Genomic DNA, 20511 nt, shown 5'->3' on the forward strand with positions numbered 1-20511 from the left:
TCAGTATTATTAATAGCATGCTGAGTGAACTTACTATGTAAAATGCTCTGATTGCCCCTCCTGCTTTTCATATACCGGGCACTTAGAAACCGAAAAATATTGGAGAAGACATGACTTGATGAACCAGCTTCACACAGAGCCAGAAAGTAGGTGAGTATCTGGGAGAGTGAGGCATTTCTGTGAGGAATAAAGAGCATGTGCTGTTCCTGAACTGTGGCAATCAGGCTGAAGCCACTTTCAAACTGATATCCAACATACCTTGGCATTGGAATAATGCTGCACACAACTGTCCACAGCATTCTCACTCCTTTTTCTTGGAGAAAGGAAGGGATTTCTCTTTGTTGTTTTGATTTCAACCTCCCCAAGATGTTTTTTTTTGGGGGGGGTTCTAGCCATTCCATTTTCATATTTTTATGATATAGAAATTAATCACCAGAAGCTTTGCAACCAGCAAAATGATTTCTATCACTTTTTGGTGCTATTGTAGAAGTAATAGGCCAAAAAACCTGCTAAACAGAGTTTATTTTAAGCATTCATAACATACGTGCTAATTGTGTCTGTATTTAGTTCTCCTGATAAATATTATTATCAGTATGTCTAAATCCTCTGCATTTGTATGCATGTGACCCATAATCATGTGATTTTTGATACATGGTTTAAAAAGGAGAAGGTGAAAGAAGAGGAATGTAACAGTTGGAATTAAAAAGGAGCACAAAACGAGAACCCGGACATTCCTCCCTCTAACTGCTGTGTTGGATGGATTTAAAACAGAATTTTTCACCATTATCCAGGGAAAGGAATCTGAAATGTAATAATACTTCTGGCACCACCTTTCAAAAATAAGGCAACTGCATTTACTTAGTAGGCATTCAAAATTCTGCAATAAGATACTTGTAGCACACTTCAGAGACTGCAGCTGACTTCAGAGACATCCTCACTGGACTCTGGGAAGCAGCCAGGATCACTGGAAAACATTTAGGAAGAAAGCAGCAGTATTATGACTTGTTAAAAACCCCCAAACAGCCAAAACAAAAGGCTTGGCCCAATGTGCTCCCCCCCATCCGTGCCCAGAGGCTCACCCAGGTTTCAATGTGTCCACTTGGTGTCCAGGAACTTCAGTACAAGCTGAGCTCCTTCGTGTTGAAGGCTGGATGTGATTTTGGGCAGTGCTTGTAGCTTTTAGGGTGAATGATAGTGTGGTGGAAGGAAAGTTGATTCTGTATATTTTGATGTGTCCCTGGATTCCAGGACTCATCCCTGTGCAGGTGTGGGAGAGACACAGAACATCAGTCTAACTGATAGGGCCTGAATACATTGAAACTTAAGGAACTGTCAAAAATCACTTTCTGCACAATTTTCAAACTACAGAATCACAGAATAGTTTGAAAGGTTCCCTGAAGACCATCTCATTTGAACCCCCACTGCCATGGACAGGACAGCTCCCACCGCACCAGGTTGCTCAGAGCCCCATCCAGCCTGGCCATGAGCACTTCCAGGGATGGGGCATCCACAGCTTCTCTGGAAAACATGTGCCAGGGCCTCAGCACCCTCACAGGGAAGAATTTCCTCCTAACACCTCATCTGGATCTACTCTGTGTCAGTTTGGACCCACTCCCCTTGTCCCATCACAACAGATCCTGATGAAGTGTTCCCTTCCAGCTTCCTGGTAGGACCCTGTGAGGTACTGGAAGGTGCTGTGAGGTTTGCACACAACCTTCTCTTCTCCAGGCTGAACAGCCCCAGCTTCCTCAGCCTGTTTTCTGATAACTACGCTTCAGAAAAGTGAGGGTTAATTGCAGCTTCACATCTAGAGATGATGTATTTATCAAAAGCTTGAGAGCAGAGAGAATACAAAGCCACATTGACAAAAAGGGGCTTGGTGACATCACAAACCCTTGTGACATCAGCAGATCTTCCGGAGTGAATTGCCATCTTTGTCTGCATGGCAGCAGCTTTGCTGGGAGTACAATGCTTTGTAAGAGAGAATGTTTTGCTGGTAGCCTGAAGTGGAGAATGAGGATTGAATCCTGGCTCAGTCAATGCTCACTTTGCTGGATTTGGGGTTTTTCATTAAATCTGTGGAAGATACAGGTAACATTTTATTGAGTTCAAGAGGGATATTGAAAGGTCTTTACAGAACTCTACAGAGAAGTTCTGTGGTTCAAATGTCCTCCTCATCCATGCAGAAATTCAATTATAGTGCTGCACTGAAGTACTGAGTTATTTACTACCTCCTAATGCTTAATTTTTTATAAGTATGTAAAATACATGTTAAGAGACCACTTTAATTGTTCACAAGTAAGACAAATGAGAATCCTTTAAGGTAGAGTATTCCAAGAGAAGCAAAACAACTTTTATTCCTCATCAATCACCCTGTAATCTGCTCAGCATTAAGAGAACAGCAAGTGCATAGCAGAAGAGAAATATTTTAGCACTTTGGGAAATCTGGAATGCAATCAAAACATGGGAGAAAATGATGGTAGTGCAAACAAAATACAAATAGTGTTTTGAATAACTTCTTGCTGCTTCTTTATGGACACCTTCATGGGTCCCCCTTTGTTTTGTTTTGTTTCATTTTTTTTCCTGTAGTGCTCATATTACATATTTTTCAAACAAATTCAGTGTATTGTGATTCCAGGAATTTCTGAGTCATGAATGTGCTCACAAATATTCAGACCCTCATGTACAAAACTTTAACCCCTCCTAAAAGAATTTATCATTAAGCAGGAACTAGTAAGAAGCTATGTAGTTTTCAGAGACAATCATCAAACATTTAAAGATTAAGGTCTTTATTTACAGATTAATCAGAAGCCACATCAAAATAATGATGTTATTACCACAACTACTACTACTAATTGATGTATGGATCACATTGCACATGTCTCAAGGTGCTTTGAAATACAACTGTAAAAATGACACAAAGCCACAAAGGCATAATAAAATGTAATTAGGACAAACAAGAAATCCAGAAGTTGTTAGGACAGTCACATAGAAAATAACTGTAGTTTTAGGAATTACCTTCAAACAGTGATGAGGCAATGGGAGCTGAATTTTCTCTAGCTCTCTTCTTTATTTCTGATGATTCTTCCTGTCAGAAAGGACCAGAATCAAAGAGTCTCAGATTCATTCCTGTTCCTTTTCACATTTCACAGTTGGAGGCTTGGTTTTCAACAACATTCTCCCTGAAATTAGGTAACTAATTTCCATTGCTCAAGGTCACAGAAGGTGTATCTTATACCTTTGGATTAGTGTGCAATATTGGCTCTTTTTATGTTTGAAGCCTTGATTTTCCAAGCATGGGATTTATTTCTCCTTTCTTTTCTTATGTTTATTTCCTGTTGTGACAGGGTTAATAAAATCCAAAAATGAGAGTGGATTTTTTTTCTTTTAATTGTCTATGAAAGTGTTGAGTACTTCCAGTTTTCTTGTTTCATCAAAAGTTCCTTTTTGTTTATTAAAACCTCCCATCTCTTACTATTGAAAGTAAAATTACTTAAATTTGACACTTGCTTGTTTTTGTTTTCTTCCTCTGAAAAAAGGTGGTAAGGTTTGCAATAACATCTTCATAAGAAATTTCTAGAGTACCTTCTGATACTTATATATCACATCTTTCTCAGGAGAGCTTTTCCATTCAATATTCTGAGATTATTTTTGATCACTGTAAATATTTCAGGGCTTCATGTCATCACTGAGATCATATTATTGTAGTTAGAGTTTGTCCTGGGTTACCCATGTCTCCAGGCTCTGTTTTATGCAGCTCTGCTTGCTCTTTCCACAGCCCTGATGTTGTTTGCCAGCTGTTGATAAGGTTGATCCTCTTCCCCTGCCCAGTCTAGGGAATTTTCTAGGGAAAATTCCTGTATTGGGCCACCTTGGGAGGAAAAGTGCTTGGAGCAAGATGGATGTAGAGAAGAACCAAGACCCTGAGCTTTTGGATGCATTTCTGGGTTTTGATTTGTTGTTCTAGTATTTTTCCTGCCTTTAGGTTTTATTTTAATGCATCTGATAATTCTAATCTTGGATGTTGAATCTGAATGTTTCCAGTAAAACAGAAGAAGAATTGGAGTTCATCTGTGCTGTCAAAGTAATGAGCTGACAGAGCCAAATTTTAAATACTATGAGATTTTATTGAGTTTTCCTAGACACAAATCCAAAGATGGCATTTGCATACAGACTTCCAGCAAGAGAAGAATAATGTGTACCAGTGTTTGAAAAGGAGAAAAAGCGTCAAAGCAAAAATTATACTTATTCTGCAGTAGCTCTTGCTTAATCTGAGCATCACTATCTTTGTACACTAGCAGTGTACTTCAGGAATGGAATGAAATCCTTAAGTAATTAAAGACCATGGTAAACTTCTTTCTGATACAAATGCAAAGCTTTTTGTTTTTTAATTATTATTTCTTTAATCTATGTAATTGTAGTTCCATGCACTTTAAATAACTGGGACAGTAGTGTATGGGAGTATTTCATCAGACACACAACTGTTCCCATAAATAATAAATTTTCTTTAGTCTATAAAAATCATAGTGTATGCACTCAAAGTTCAAATAAAACTGGGGCAGAGTGGTGTGATGAAATAGCTCATCAGGTCTGTAACCATCCCCATAAATAAAAATAAGGGGAGCATGAATGATGGAATTTGAGATATCAGACAATGTCACTTAATGCTTTTTGGGAAGGGCCATAGCCATGGTGAGAACCAAAACAGAATGGAAGAGTCATTTTAAAATTCTGATGTATCAATGAATTAACTTCGTTAAAATGGAAAAAAAAAATCAAAATAAAATTTAAAAAATCCATTAATTGCAAGAACTGTATAAAGGCAAAAACAATTATTGGATTTGCTCTGCTCCTGCTAATGCCAAGTAAATTTTTAGCTGTGTTTGACAAAGTGCAGGCATTGCAAAATCCAGGGAAGGTTATCATCTCATGCACTACATTCTTCCAAGCTGGTGAAAAAAATGCTGGTTTAATAAAGGTTTATGATTCAAGTCAGAGACATGACAGCAAGTGTATGATTGCAAAATGCCCCTGCTCTTGATTCTCTATGAACAGACTCAATCCATCTGTCATAAGTATCTGCTCAAGCAAGACTGCCCAGGACAGGTCTGAAACACTTGGAAATCCATGGGAAAATTCCTATCTGCTCTCTTGAGTCCTAGCCCAGCAGGCTGAGGCTTCATTTGTGTTTTATGGGTCTGCTTTTGCTACCCCTATGGAAGAGCTGTAATTAGATGCTCAAATGAACTCATCAAATAATTGCCAGTGATGTTCACAGATTCAGAAAATCAACTAGGTTGGAAATCAATAGTTTTGAGAGTGTTGATATGGTCCCTGATGTCCTCCTGTGAGCTGGTTCTCTTTTGGTGGTGGGGAACAGCTCAAGCCTTGAAGTCATCCAGGTATAAGTGTTCTGTGTGTGCCAGGAAATAAGCTTGGAATAAGGGTTTGGATTGTATTGGAAATTGTCTCCTCATTCCATGATGACTCTGCTTTATTTTATTCAATAATTAGTTTTTCTGTGGAGGTCAAATAAACCTTTCACTGTCATTGAAGAAGTAAATCCCTCTGGCAAAGGCAGAATGGTTTAAAAAAATCAGAACAACCTCAAAACAACAAAAGAAACAATCCTGTCCAGTGGGAGGTCAGCTGCTGGGATGGAGCTGTGGCATCTAAAGGCTGGGGAAGAGATTCAGACTAATCTACTATAATGCCATAGCTGTGAAAATACAGTGATCCTCCATGGTAAAAACATTCCTTGGGATCAGGAAAGCAGATAAAAATAGCTGCTGATAGGAGTCAAGTGTCTGCTGCCTTTTCCTGGGATGTTGTGGGGGCCACTAAGCTGGGAAAGGATAGAGGGGCTGTTACACTGCATTAGCTGAGCTGGCCTGTGATAGTGTGTGCAAGTTCTCTGCTGCTCTGTGATCAAGATCTTCAGTTTTGCACTAATATTTAAAATTTGGAGACTTTTGCCTTACAATCTTTTTGATCCCTTCAGGGTTTTGTGTGATTTTTAAATTATTTTTTTTTAAGTTCTGCAGATTTGGGTCCCATAAAACATCAAGTGAAAAAACTGGTGATTGATTAGAACTAAACCTGTTTGTCTTTAAACCTTTGCTGAAGAGTTTGAGATCATTCATGTAGCAGAATGGTAATTTTTTTAAACATAAATGTGAAGCTGACCATAAAGATACGTACCAGAGTTACTGGAAGAATGTGAGATTTCACTGAAATCACTTTTTTTACTGAAAATACAGTGAATTTGAGAGATATTTTGACAAGAATCTATCAAGGCAAACACATCATCCTTGTTTAATTCTGTAACATCATTAATTATAAAAATTATTTGAGAAGATAATTTTGACATATCTAGAAATCTTTGTCAGCTTGTAAAAAGTATTTCTCTCACTGCTTTATCTATTTAATTTACTTTTCAGATTTCCTTGTAGGAATTGAAATGCTACCATAATACCTCTGCATTTTCCTGGTCAGTTCAAATCTCTTGTTTCTCTTATTTAACACTAGGGACTCTAACTGAAATATTCTGATGTCAAACAACTGATAGAACACATTGGAATTATTGGCTCTAGACTGGTATTTTCTAGAACTATGCAGAAAGATGTCTTGGTCTTAATATTTTTGGGATAACTTCCATTTTTTTCCAACCCCAAAACCTTATATCCTCATCATTCTCCAATCACTGTATTTTCTATGAGCTGTAAAGAGAAAACACGCCTGAATTTCTCTTTGTACCATTATGTGTCTAGAACTAGAATCAGATGTTGTACTTTTACTCCAAACTTGTACATAGTACCCTTGCACCATAATACTGCACCCCTTTTATGTCAAGATGTCAAGTCTCTCTCTATTTTTACTTTCACCTATATGAAAATGTCATCAGGGCTAAAACTGAGCTGTTTTTCACACCCTGAGCCCTATAAAACACAGAAACATTACACTCATTAAATTTTACAGAAGGAATTCTTCTTTCTTATTCCACGGCAAGTAATATTTTGTGGTGTGTTTTTGGTGGTTAAAGGGCAACAGCACTTTGAGGACTAACACCCCATTCTTGCCTTACTAAATCAAGGATATTCCACTTGTTTTGAGTTACAACTTTGTTTTACACTTCAAGGGTGCCCTGGAGAATACTTGACTCGAGGAACACAGAGGATATATGTATATGTATGTATGCATTGAAAGATAACAGGAGTGTGATGAAACGTGGGACATAATGAAATCAGAATTTTTACTGCATAAATAATGACAAGTTCAGATAAGCAAGATTTAAGAAACTGGAAAAAATACTCAATATACTTTGTGAAGAAAGAAAAAGAAAATCACTGCAGTGCTATGAAACTTCATTGGAATGCAGTTATGTCAGCTTTTTGTGATGTGGAATAGCAGGAAAGTTTGAATAGTTATTGCTTGCATGTTTCTGAACACACCATATTATTTTATTGTTATAATATAAAAAATACCTGGTGATGTAAATATAATATCCATTTTAGGATAAAACATATTGAAAATTATCCCTCATTCCGAATGTTTCACTTATTCTGCTGCCAGGTTTGAAAAATGTAATAAATACTATGGCCTAATCTCTGTAGGCATTTTGGGAATAGCAAGCAACAGAAGCCAGCTCTATGCAGTGTATTCTTTTCCTTTAGTGGATAAGGAAGAGCAATTTTACCCTGGACCCCAAATTATCCATTGCTCTCCCTACAGCTTTTCCTCAAGTGAAGCAGCAGCTCTGTCACTGTGATAGTCCAGACTTCTGTGCCCTGGCTCCTGAACATGTCCATGACTTTGGGGTTTATTACTGGTACTGTGGAGTCTGGATTTATTCCAACTCTAGCTACTAGAGTATTGAGATTCTCTATTTGCAGTTATGACTTGAAATGAAACCACTGTTTTTCAAGGAAAATTGCAAAATAATGTGTAGATGAATCTAAAAGATCCAAACCCTGAAAGGGGAAGAATAATTCAGGACACTTGGCTTCTGCAGTTGTCAGATGTGCATTGACTTGATTAATGCTGTTCCAGGGCTTCATTTCAACAGCTCCAATTAGATTCTGCCTTTTGCTAGAAAATGTAAATAGTGTTGTAGCATTAAAGGCTTGGAACACCACGCTCTGAGGAGTTAAATGCCACCTAAAATAGGAATTTAAGAATTTGGCATCTAGACTAAGTGAAATGTTTCGGCTATCTTTGCAGTCACTGTAGAGGGATGACCACCTTTCCAGCCCTTGGGTGATGTTTTTCTCTCTTGAGTATAGAAGAGCCCCATTCTCTCTCTTAGACTGGGTGGTCAAGCTGTGGATGTGGGGAGCAAAAGGAGAATGTTTGGCAGATGGATTGTATGCTGCAAGCACCAGATCAGCAGGTCTGGCCGTGTGCCGTGAGGTTGATCCCTGGGCAGGACAGCTGGGACATGCAGAATGGGAGTTCCCTGCTCCTTGCCTGCTGTCCCAACACGCCTGAGCAGTGGAATTGCTGCAGGTGGGAGCTTTTTAGGCAACAACTGTGCTGGAGGCAGGACCTGGAATCTCTGCTCTTCCATGGAGAAGTTGTTGGATTTATGTCCTCTGCAACGATATGATGAGAAAACAACATCCTAAAGAAGCAAATGCATCCACGGCAGCATTTGGCTGTGAATCTACTAATTTAAGAAAAGTATTTCTAGGACTTTAAGAAGTTGCTATTAATACCTCATTCTTTAAAATTAACTGAGTGATGAGGGCATTTTTAAGAGTCATTAGAATCTATTGTACATAGAATCTGTTTGTTATTTTGGAGCACTTTAAATTGTGTGTTACTGACCTGGGGGACTCTATGGGCGCCACTGTAATGTTTTATATTACCTCATCAACCTTGTTTTATATAGTTAAAATGTTATTTTGCTCACAGCTAAATGCCAGGAGCTTGCCGATGTGGCAACTGGAAAATGTTACCCCCCTGTAACTAGCACAAGGAATTGTTGGCTTCCCCAGGCATCACTGACAAGGATCTTACTGCTAGGGGAGTAAAAGGCCAAGGATCAGTGGGATGGACTTGGGCAAGGTTAGGGCACATCCTCAGTGGCTGTACATTGATGTTGTCCCTGCTGAGGGTCTGTCCCAAAGGCATCACTCCCTGCAGACACACAGCCACCTGTGTAATTGTGAGTGAAACACACGAGCAGGGTGCAGCTATTGCTGCCAAGCTGGGATGAGACGCTGAACTCCATGGGGGGATGGGGTAGATAAGTCAAAAAACATTATGCAGTCATACATAATCTCTGCTTTCATGATATGTGGAGATACGTCATAAGACCTTGCACATTTTGAATATACATGTACTGCTTTGAAGAGCACCTCAGTGTTTTCTGTAACTAATTTAGAACACTTTCAAATAACAATGTTGCAGTTTCCAGAGATCACTGTGTGTGGAAGCAGAAGTATGAGCTGGACATAGAAAAAGGAGATGTCTGTGTTTTCAGTTCTCCAGTATGGGTTTGGCTTGTGAGGATGATAAAAGTGCCACAGGGACTGCAGAAGGTAAAGGCCCCTGTTCATGTCAGTGGGAGAAAGAACACCGTCAGCTTAGAAATAATTCCCTCCTCGTTCTGCCAGACAAAGCTTGTGTAACCTTTCATGGTTTTGTGCTCTCTCAGAGCCTAATGAGAGATTTAGTGAGAGTCCCTCTACTGACTCCAGTGATCTTTGGATCCCTGCAGCTTCACACAATGCAAATTTATGCAGTGAGAGCAAGATCCGTGTTAAAAATTACGTTCTGTTCCAACATTCAGTTGCTGGATTTTATGTCATTTAGTGACTTATTTATGCAAAATTCCAGACTGTCTGATAACACTGTTTTTTGGACCTGAGACTCTGAGAAGAAATAGGGATAAAGGGAATACCAAGGCTCAGTTTCTTGCAGCAAAGGTATTTTAAAGCAAATAAGAACACTTCTGCTTTGTAACTATCTGAATGATTCCATTGTAAATTCAGCTTTCAGATATTTATTTTAAAAGCTTCTGCTGCTTAAATGATTTTCAGTCTGTGCTGATGCATTGTTGCTTTATCTCCATAGTTTATACAGCTGTCAGATACCTGTGGAGGGTCCCTTATAAATCAATTCCCCAGCAGGAATGTGCAATTGGCCTGAAGGGAGGCTCAAGTCACTTAATCTGAGAGGTGCAAAGAGGCATCTTATGTATTATTTGGTTTTATTTATTTTTGTAAGACTTAAGGCTACTTGAAGCTTTTGTAAAATAAAAAGGGAGGTTTTTGCCTGAAGGAAATACTATGAACTGTCACTAAATCACTTTGCATTTTCTCAAAACATACCTTTCTTTATTTTGAAGCTCTCCACTTTTATTCTGGTCACGTGTCTGTCTCTGCCAGCTGCTGCAGTTGGGAAAAGGATCTGGATCCTGACTAGGATTCTCTCAGGAAAGCACCATGTTTAAGGAAGTACCTGCAGAAAATTCTGCAGCAACATAATTTTATGAGTGTCTGGGAAGAGGAGATTTGATCTCTTTACTTCCTAAATAACTTACTTTGTAGTGTGTCTGTCTCTGCATGCACTTATGTACAAGTAAAAGGAATTGAAAGGAGAAGCGGTAGAAAGAACCGCTGGAAAATTAAGGGCTGACTTTCCAGCATTTCCTTTTTATGATAGCATATTTTATTTTATTTTGTTTGGCACAGTATTTGCTTGGGAACTGCTGCTCAGAGGCAGCATTTGGCTTTAGTGGTGCCATGTGTGTGTCTGTGTGACCATTTTACAGATGGAAAAATGGAGGCACAGGAAGATAAAGACCTGCACAGGGTTCTGTGGTGAATCACTGGCTCAGCCAAAATTAGGGTTTTCCTTCTTACTCTTAATACTTCTTAGATCCAATTCATCCCACCTCTCAAACTCGACTGCTCAGCAGGTTTTTAAATTGAGGAATGATGGCCCAGGTTTAAAGAATGCAACCAGACTTTTATTTAATTTTTGGTTGGATTTGTCAAATGTGCTGTCATTCCATTCTTGTGCAAACTGTGTGTGTGTGTAAAACAATATGGATGTGCTGCAGAGCCCGCTCCAAAACTCAGTAAGGTACTGGGAACCTTCCCATGGAGTCCTCTGAGATTTGGACCAGACCTCAGCCATATATAAAAATTATTTCAAAGGGAGAACCAAGATGTAAACACAAATCATTTCACATCCATGTGTCACAAGAACCTTAATGTGCTGTGAACTTGAATATCTATTGTTCAAACCTCTTAATGTTTATCCTTTGTTTCTCTGGGTATTGTTGTACTTTGGAGACCCTATGTGTGGCTGAAGCATCACCACTGAAGTGTGCTCCTTTTAGGAACTGAATCCCATCAGAAGGCCACAACTTGTGTTAATTTGGCCTCATAAATGTCACCCTGATACATAAAAAGGACTGTAAAAATAGGGAAACATATGTACTAAACATGAACATTACTTGACATACAAATACTAGAATGCATTCCCACACACTGTATAGAAGATTTTATTGTTATCACAGTTTTCTTTTAGGAGTACTAATCCAGTGGTGATGAAAATAAGTTCCAAATTCAATGTTGTAAATAAATTCACATTCACAGGCAGAATAAGTTTCTGCTTTGTGACAGGAGAGAGTTTAGCCCTTGATCTTAAAGTCCAATTGCCCTTTTGCCATACTCTGTCAAATGGGACCAGTTCTCACCTGTGATGTTGGCATATGAGAGAAAACTGGGCTGCCCAGTGGCAGCTACTGGTAAGAAAAGAAATAAATGAGGTTTTCCATCCTTCAGCATGTTGCAAACACACACTACTCACTGTCTACCTTAGTGACCTTTGTTCTTTGAGAAATTCTGTAGGCTTAGATTATGACATACATTTAAATACATGAGCATGTTTTAATAGGCATTAAATAACATGTGGTATTAGTTCTGCAACTTTTATTGTATGAATTGATCTAGCAAAATATCTGAACTGAGCTCTAAGTATGTGAAGTCAATTAAGCTGCACACACACTTGTACTTGAGAGCACACGTGTTCTGGTAAATTAGAAACACAGTTTGAGGCAAGAAGGCAGATCTGGAGTTTGAAGCAGCTTTTTTCTGACTAGTGTTTCAAAACATCTATTACTTTTTTCCCCTTGTTTCTTGAAAATAAGGAATGGTAAAATGTGCTCTTGCATTTATAGCTCTACTGAATTTTTTTAGCAAATTTTTGGGCACAAAGGATGGTCAGAGTGGGAGGATACCTGCCTCTTAGCCCTGAAAGGTGAAGTCAGCAGGATTCAGTGGGGATGGTGGAGATGGACTTCTTGCTGCTATTGTGTAAATCCTGTGCTTCCCCACAGATGCACAGTGAAGATATTTTCGAATAACAGCTTCATAGAAAAAACACATAAGTAAATTTGGAGCTGTTCATAAAAGCCTATTTTGGTCCCTGTTATTTCTAACAGTTTGTTCCCAAACTTTTCTGATCAAGGTCTGTGTATTTCAGCTGATTTAGTTTCTAGGTATTTCAAATACTCCAAAAATATTACAGCAAACTAATTCTTTCTGACCTCTTGGGGAGGAGTAGGGATGATTAATTCTACAATGCCCTTTGGTAGTGAGTCAGCAAGTTTCTTACTCATTTGGTTTTCATACATGCTTTTTTGTTAGTGAATGGGAATTTCCTCTTTTCTCCCTTCTCACACCTAGTGAATAACCCCACAGCTGAGCAGGATTCTCTAAATACCTTGACCAGTCCTAAAACCCCCATATTATGTTCATCTTTTCCTAGCTGAATTGCCTGCTCCTAAGGAATATATCAAAATGTCCAAAACCTCCAAACTCCAAGAAAGTGCTCACATTTCTCTCTTCTTTTTTACTTCATTATCCCTTGAACTTGGAGCTCAACCAAGGAGAAGGGTCAATACTTCTTTGCATGTATTTACTTTTCCCCTGATGTAATAGTTTTGCCATGGGCAGTTATTTCCATTCTCACTTTCTAGGCTCCAGTTCTCGATACCTCCCTGTATATTATTTTCTTGAAGGGAATGAATAATCCTCCATAATGCTCTTTGCTGAGGTCGTTGCTGCTTTGAAACAATTAATGTGAATAGTGAACAGTCTTTCACCTTCATCAGGGGCTCCTGGCATGCTCTGAAAGAAGCACTGACTGCAGGAAATGTGGTGATAGTTGCTGTTACCTTCACAAATTAAATTTTCTGACACTTGATAAATCATGTCTGACACTTATAACAATGTTAAAAATTAAAATATTCCGTTTTCACAAAAACTGTGCAAAGACATGCAGGCACTGGATATGCTCACTAGAATTCCTTTGTAAATGTGGGTTGATGCTCTTAATTTCCCACTGGCTGTAAAGGAAAATGGCAAATGAGATTATACATTGGGTTAGAAATTTTCTGCTTTTTAGATTTTTTTTCTATGTAGTGATGTAAAATCTTATTTTGCCCAAGGAGATATTTGAATACACATTTGATTAAGCCATGCAACAGTTTTGTTATGTCACCTATTATTTACCCCTCTTTCTGTATCTATTTTAGCCCTGGGTTCTCATAGTTACTGCTTTTAGCCAAGTTAGTTGGTGTAAGGTTTTGTTAGTAAATGGCTTTTTTTCCTGCACATTTGGACTCATTCCACAGTGGAAATGATGATGATTATCATTATCATTATTATTGCTTGACAATAAGCTACACAAAACTTAATTCAAATTATACCCCACTTGAAACCTCTTCAGGTTCAGTCTTTTCCATGAAGCAGGGTTTCTATGTGTCCTAGATGATCTATACATTTGTTTGGGGTTTGAACTTTCCATCAGAATCTGGGATTCCTTCTGGATTCACTGTTAGAGGTTTCTCCACGTACTTTCGAGGTGAGAAAGGAAAAGTCTCCTCTGTTTTGAGCTTGGTTGTTGCATTCTAAATAAAGCATAAATACTGAGATTAACAATGACTTACTCCTATGCCCATCACACTCCTGGACTGCTGTTTGGAAAGTGAAAGACATTCTACTCATTCTGTTACAGCCACAACTAGAAGTATGAGAAGGGGATTTCTGCAAGAATAGAGAAGAGGTGTAGTTTATTAACACCCTTCTAGTTAGAATGAGGAAAGGGAGAAATGGTAAAATGCTGAATTTCAGGGACAGGAGATTTCTCTAGTGGTAGACACAATAAATAAAGTTTGTTTAAGAGAGAAAAAGAAGCCAAGAGGATATGCATGCCTGATGCCAGAGAACAGCCAGTGTGCTTGACACACTGGAGAAATTGTTTCAGAACCATCCATCCATGGGAAAATATGACCCTTATCATATTACCAAGGTCACTGAAATCCACAGTGGCTCGCTGAGGAAGGGGTTCACTGGGCAAATGAGAGATGCCTCGGGTGGGATGCTGTCCTGGGACCTGCTCCATGTAAGATTTTCAGAATTTAAAATACAGGGATGAATTTATAATTAATAGATTTTCTCTTTGTTCTCTCTTTCAAAATCCTACTGAATTTCTATAGGAAGAAAAAAATCCAGAGGAAAGAAGGAATTGTTACATATGTACTGAATCAAAGCAACGTTGGGGGAAATATCCCCTCAGTAGTTTTTAAGTTAATTTCATATTAATTAAATCTCTTGTAAATTTGCCTTGAAGAAGTTTGGCTGAAGCAAAATCTGGAATTAGGATAAGTCAAGGAATCATTTCAGGCAGTGAAAGGAAAATCTTAATTTTTATAAAGAAGAAAAATCTTTTTATGGAAAACCTCATGATGGGAAGCCTGTTAGATTAGAAAATTTACATAAATGCACTTTTGCATGCAATATAGAGGACGCAGCTTAGCAGCAGAAAAAAAGTCAAACTCTTGCAGAGTGTACTGTAGTGAAGGGTGATCTGTAAAGATTTTTGGTCTCATGGTTTCTAGGATTTGGTGCAAATTTTCTCTGTGACTCTTTGCTGTGACCTGCAGACAGTACAGACCTGTCAGAACACTATAGAAGAACATCTGTCACATAGAAGAAAGGCAGAATTCCATGGCAAAAGCAAGGAATACAAATAAAAAAAAACAAATTGAAAACCTCAGCATCTGCAAAAAGTAGGATTTCACTCAAGGGAACTGTGTGAAAAGTGCACTATTATCTGTTGTGCAAGTTGCCACAGGGATGGCTACACTGAATAATTAAAGCCTTGCAGTTTTAATCTACTTTAATTATTAAATATCTTTAGTGGCCTGTAATTCAGTGTAAACCCAGAAATGTAAGCATTTGGGTATATTTAGTCTATACTGGCACTTTGGTCAAGAGATAAAACGTTGTCATCAGTTGCCAGTGTACAGGTTGGATTTTTGGTGGTGCCTGTATGGTTTTTCCAGGCTCTGGAATAGCAGAAGTTTAGACTGACCCGAGGTTGTTATTCAGATTCCTGTGATGAGCACCCCACCTTGCTCATCAGTGGAGTTATGTTGGCATTATAATGAGGATTTTAAAGCTGGACTGAAGGTGGCAGAGTCTGGCCCAGCAGGCACAGGGTGGGAATTTGGGAAGTTCTTACCTTTGCCAGTGAACCATTGTGGTAGCAGGTCTGTGTAGGTCAAGTAGCACCGCAATCTCCAAGGATTCCTGTTTAAATCAACACCTTAGCCATGTGTTAGCATGAGCAGTGTGGGAAACAGGGCTGGAGTCTGGCTTGTAATAACTTGGGCTGCTGGGAATGGTATCCACACACTCACTGGGAGAAGTCATGTGGGACAGGAAAGTTTTTCCAGGATTTGGGCCACAATTAGATTAATGAATATTTTAGCATGTTCTTTGTGGCAGTTTTAGTATAAAGCACATGTCCATGTATTCAAATGCCAGGGATGTTTGAGTATTTTCTTGTCTTTTGAGTAGTGCTGCTATAAATACAAAATGCATGGTCTTGTCAACAAAGGGGTTTTCAGTTTAAATTAAAACTGAACAAAGAATCTGACCTACACTGTTCCACTTTTTATTTTTCAAGGAAGTTCCTTCTCTAAAAAAAAAAAAAAAAGATAAATAAAAAAAGGACTTTTTGTAGTGGTGAAAATGCAAGATTCAATTTTTTTCCTTCAGGAGGTTCGTGCAGTCACTGCCCATCAACCCTCTGATATCACCAAGAACGATTGCTAAATTCTTTTTAGACACTTCCATTTTTACAGAAGTTTTCTTGCTCTACTTTATCAGGAAAAGGTTTTGGCTTCAAACCAAGAGGGCCATTTGGATTTAAATTCTGACAGGTTTAAAAAAAAAAATAAATCTCATTTTGAAATACATAAACCCATAAATAAAAGATTAAGTTGTATTTTGAATAGGACTTTTCTTCCAGCTGAGGTAGAGGAGCTGGAGAAATGTACTGAACTGTGGAGTTTCTGCAGCTCCAGGGGTGGAAATCCCAAAATGTCCTGGAAGAACTCTGCAGTGGCATTAGAATGGGAAGGATTGGGAAGTACTTGTGCACCACTGGGCCAAGAGCTGATGTGAAATGCTGGTGCCATGAGAAAACTGCCAAGTTATCTTGGCATTAAGAAATGTTTCTGTGAGACATGGGTATCAGCCCACTGATAAGGTACCACAAAACAAAAGCCATCTCCACCCTTTGCAACAGCAGCTCTGGCTCAGTGGCTGAGAGAAGGCAGCAAGAGGAGCTTGGTGAGCTGAAAGGGAAAGGTGAGTTGCAGGCAGGATGAAATTTGATAAAGGAGGTGAGAGAGAAAATGATGTGAAAGTTTTGTTCTGGCCTTTGGGTGCCAGGGTTCACAGAGCTGAAATGTGTGAAGGTTCCCACTAGGAAATGAGTGTTTACACCTCCCTAGGCTCAGAAAACTGGACGGATAAGATGCCTTCCTTTTGACGTGAAAAAGACTGAAAAGGGAGTTGCTATTTTAGACAATGAGCAGCTGTTCTCTACAGCCCAAAAAGGGTGGGGAAGAAAACACAAAGTCGTAGGATGTGTTGCAGTTTCCCTCCAGGTTTTCTTCATGAATCATATAACATTTTCTGATTTTTTAAGCAAAGAGGATGAAGGAATACCACATTAACCCAAGCAGCCTAACTGACACATGCATTTATTCATTTGGAGAGTTTCTTTTTCATCATTCTGTATGCAAACAGATTGGCACTGTTTTAATGCTAAGTGTTTTCTTTGCTAATCTGGGTGAGATTGATGCATGAAATGCAGAGCTCTCTAGCCAAGTGCTCTTAGAGGAAAGAACCATGGCCCATGAATAATAAATTTTAGGCAAGACTAAAGATACAAGATGCTGCTCAAACCCAGGCCAAATGGTTTCTCCGCTCTGAACAACAGCTGTAAACATAGCATGGCTTCACTCACAGATTTAGGAGATTTAAATTACGCGATTTATGCCTGGGAATTTTGGAGCCATGGTGTTCATATCTACCTCTCCCTCCTCCTCAGCAAAATCTTACCTTTTATCTCTGGAATTTTAAAATTATGACTTCCTAATAATGCATAGAATTCAAAGAACTAAATCTTGTCCTTGCAGAGCAGTTGTCTTGAAAATAAATATGAAGGTTATGTTAACCATATTCAGGTCTGTGAATGCACAGCCCTGTGTTCATTTTTCCCAGTGTCTTAGCAGGAACATTTCTGGAAGTCTTCTCTTTCAGCTCATACCTGGCACAGCCAGAGCTCTGTGTCTCCATGGGCTGAAGGCTCAGTGTCCAAGGTACTGGTAGCAATAATTGCCCAGGTTTTTCTATTAGTTAACATTTTATAAATTAATATTTTTAATTTTTAACATTTTATAAATTAATTAACAATTTATAAATTTATATTAGTTAACATTAATAAAACATTTTGGTAGTCTTTCCAATGGTCCCCATCAGAGCTGCTGAGTGCTGCTCTCTCATTTTGATCCTTGTTTTGGATCCAGACAGAAATTCCATTGTGTTGGCATTTGCTTATCTAAAGACTTTATGTGCATATTCCATGCTCTGTTCCTCTTTCTTTTTGTGTTGGGAATTTTTGAATAATCAAATTTAATATCCAATTAAAGGGCATTTTGTGGCCTTTTTAAAGTTTCTCATAGGGTGCCCACTAGAAAAGGTATCGTTGGCTTTTCTAAATTGCTGAAATAAGAAATTCTAAATCCTTTCCATTACGGTTTATTAGGGTCTCTGTGGTTTTGGTTAATTGTCACAGTCTCGTTTACTGTAGGTGGAGGAATTTTAATGTATAGAGCAAGATGGTTTATTAAATCAAAAATATTTTATGGGAAGTTGCTATGAGCTGAAGGAAGTAGTGTAAAATGCACTCTTGGGGGCCCAGCTTTCTTAGTCTCATGTAAGAAACAAAGAAAGAACATCTATAAACTAAAAGTAGAAAACTCTAGGTCACAAACCAGGACTGCCTCTTCTTTCTTGGGTTGTTTGTGTACCAAAACTAATTTTTCATCACTGCCTACAATACTGAGCTGCAGCAGATCTTCCCAGTGTGGTGCCTGCACATTAAGGAATTGCTTTGTTTAATCCAAAGGCAGAATACAGCCCCAGTCAGCCAGAGAAAAACCAAAATTTCCGTGAAATCAGACCTGGAGTCTGGTGGTGATGAATTCACAGTGCTGATGGAAAAGGGCCTGGGAGAAGGGTCTGGTGTGTCCTTGGACCCCTGCCAGTAGGACCTTGGCCATGAACACCTTGGCTGCAGTTTGCCATTCCAGGTTTCCAAATCAGCTGCTGCTGATAGGAAGTAGTTGGTTTTATCTGGATTTTGGAGGGCAGAGGGGGAGGAAAGAAGAAAACAATTTACTTTTTGGTTTTCTGCTTAAATTAAGGCTGTCAGGTGGCTTTAACTGAGAGTGGGGAAATCCCCACTGTAGGTCCACATGGACCCACTTGACCCATTTTCCTAATGCACTTAAAAGAGGGTTATGTTTGTTTTTAATGAATCCCTTCAGAATACAGGAAAATTGAGGTTTTGTGACAGCCTGATAATAGAAGTGCACTCTCCTACATCAGTGGCTTTTCAAGGTGGGCCCTACATCTCCAGGCAAAGCAATCTGTCCTTTCTTTTATTTCTATAGAATAATTATTCCCAACTGCTTATGTTTTCCTGCATCTCTCATGTGGTTTTTGCTTTGTAATTCTGTAGGTATTTATAGAGCCTTCGCTGCTGTCCTCTGTGAACACCTCTGAGTGAGCCTTGAGTTTTATCCTGGGGATTTCCTATGGGGTAATGAAAAATTTCAAGAGAGATATGATGTATGGGAAATCTGTGTCCAACCTTGGAAGCAAGTGCTGTTCTCTGATCCCAGGCTAGTGCCTGCTGCAGTGAAGTATCGTTCTGTTCCACAGTGTGTGTCATTTCTTCTTGATATTTTTCTACTCAGTGGCTGATGTCATCTGCTTTTTTCCTCCTCAATTATGCTTCTAACATAGAAAATAATTGCAGGGAGCAAGAGATAAAAAGCTTCTGAGAATTCCCATGGATTCCCTTCTGCTTCAGACAAGTAAAGATCCCTCTGGCATCATTGGAATTTTCTTGCCTGCTGGTATTGAGAAGTCCTGAGGACTGTGTACAAAGAAATAGAAAGGCTGCATTTTAGTAGTGGGAATTTTAACAGTACAGTCTGACTCGAGTCAGAGACACTATCTCATCTGGGGCCCAATCCTGCTGTCAGTACAATTCAGAGGGATAAGATCAAGCCTTGAGCTGGTGGTGCAGTGACAACAGCCCTCACACAAAACCTTTTGAAGGGACTCTTTGTGTTCTACAGGCCCTGGCAAACTGAGTCCCAGTGGCAAGTATGGAGGGAAGACAGAGCTGATGAAGTTGCCAGGGTCTGTGATAAACCCAAGGACAGAACATAGCAAGCATCACAGTAGTCTACGAAGTACAGTAAAAAGGAAAAAAAAAAGGCTATAAATAAGTTGAAGATGATGTTTCAGATAGGAATGGGGCACAATTTGTCCCTGACAAGGCACCTGGAATGCTTGATCCTAAAGCTGCAGTGATTTGAATTGAATTCCTGTGATCTGCCTGTGGGAACAGCCAGGATGGCATTTTTCACCTTCCTCTGGGTAAGACACTGCTGTAGGGGAAAGAGGACCACACAATTTTTCAGCAGGATGAGCTGAGTGGGAAAACAGAGCAAAACTGAGGGGTTTACTTGCCTTACTCAGGTTTGAAGCTGGAACCAATCATTGATTTCACTTGCAAGTGAAAATTGAGGGCTTTGACTTGTCTCTCTTTTTTAATTTCTTTATATTTGTATGTAGGTAGCTTCAAACATCTCTTCTTTAAAGTGTAAATCAGACTGCTGTAATGAAAACACTGAAAACTTTTCATACACCTTGCAACAAAAAATGTCTTATTTACAAGCTGGCTGCTTTGTGCTGAAAGGCCACACATAAAATATTAAACCCCCATATTTATTGTCATTTTGGCATAGCATTTTGCTTCCCTATCCTCTTGCAAACATCATTGATAAATTTCAATGTATCAAGTACATAAATTTCAATGTAGCAGCACAGGGAGCATAAC

General features: G+C 38.9%; 1 long non-coding RNA gene across 3 annotated transcripts in view; it reads left to right on the forward strand.

The window, feature by feature from the left end:
- Positions 1-20511, forward strand: part of LOC117244171 — a 62658-nt gene that overhangs the window by 22370 nt on the left and 19777 nt on the right. The window contains exon 1 of one of the 3 annotated variants that reach the window (XR_004496750.1): positions 9857-9929. The exons of 1 other annotated variant lie outside the window; for it this stretch is intronic. This is a non-coding gene — a long non-coding RNA (uncharacterized LOC117244171). Of the gene's footprint in view, positions 1-9856; positions 9930-19138; positions 20049-20511 lie in introns of those variants that run through there. One more of the 3 variants, XR_004496748.1, reaches the window with a different exon arrangement.

Source organism: Parus major, chromosome 3 (genome assembly GCF_001522545.3).
Source record: "Parus major isolate Abel chromosome 3, Parus_major1.1, whole genome shotgun sequence".
NCBI classification, from domain to species: Eukaryota; Metazoa; Chordata; class Aves; order Passeriformes; family Paridae; genus Parus; species Parus major.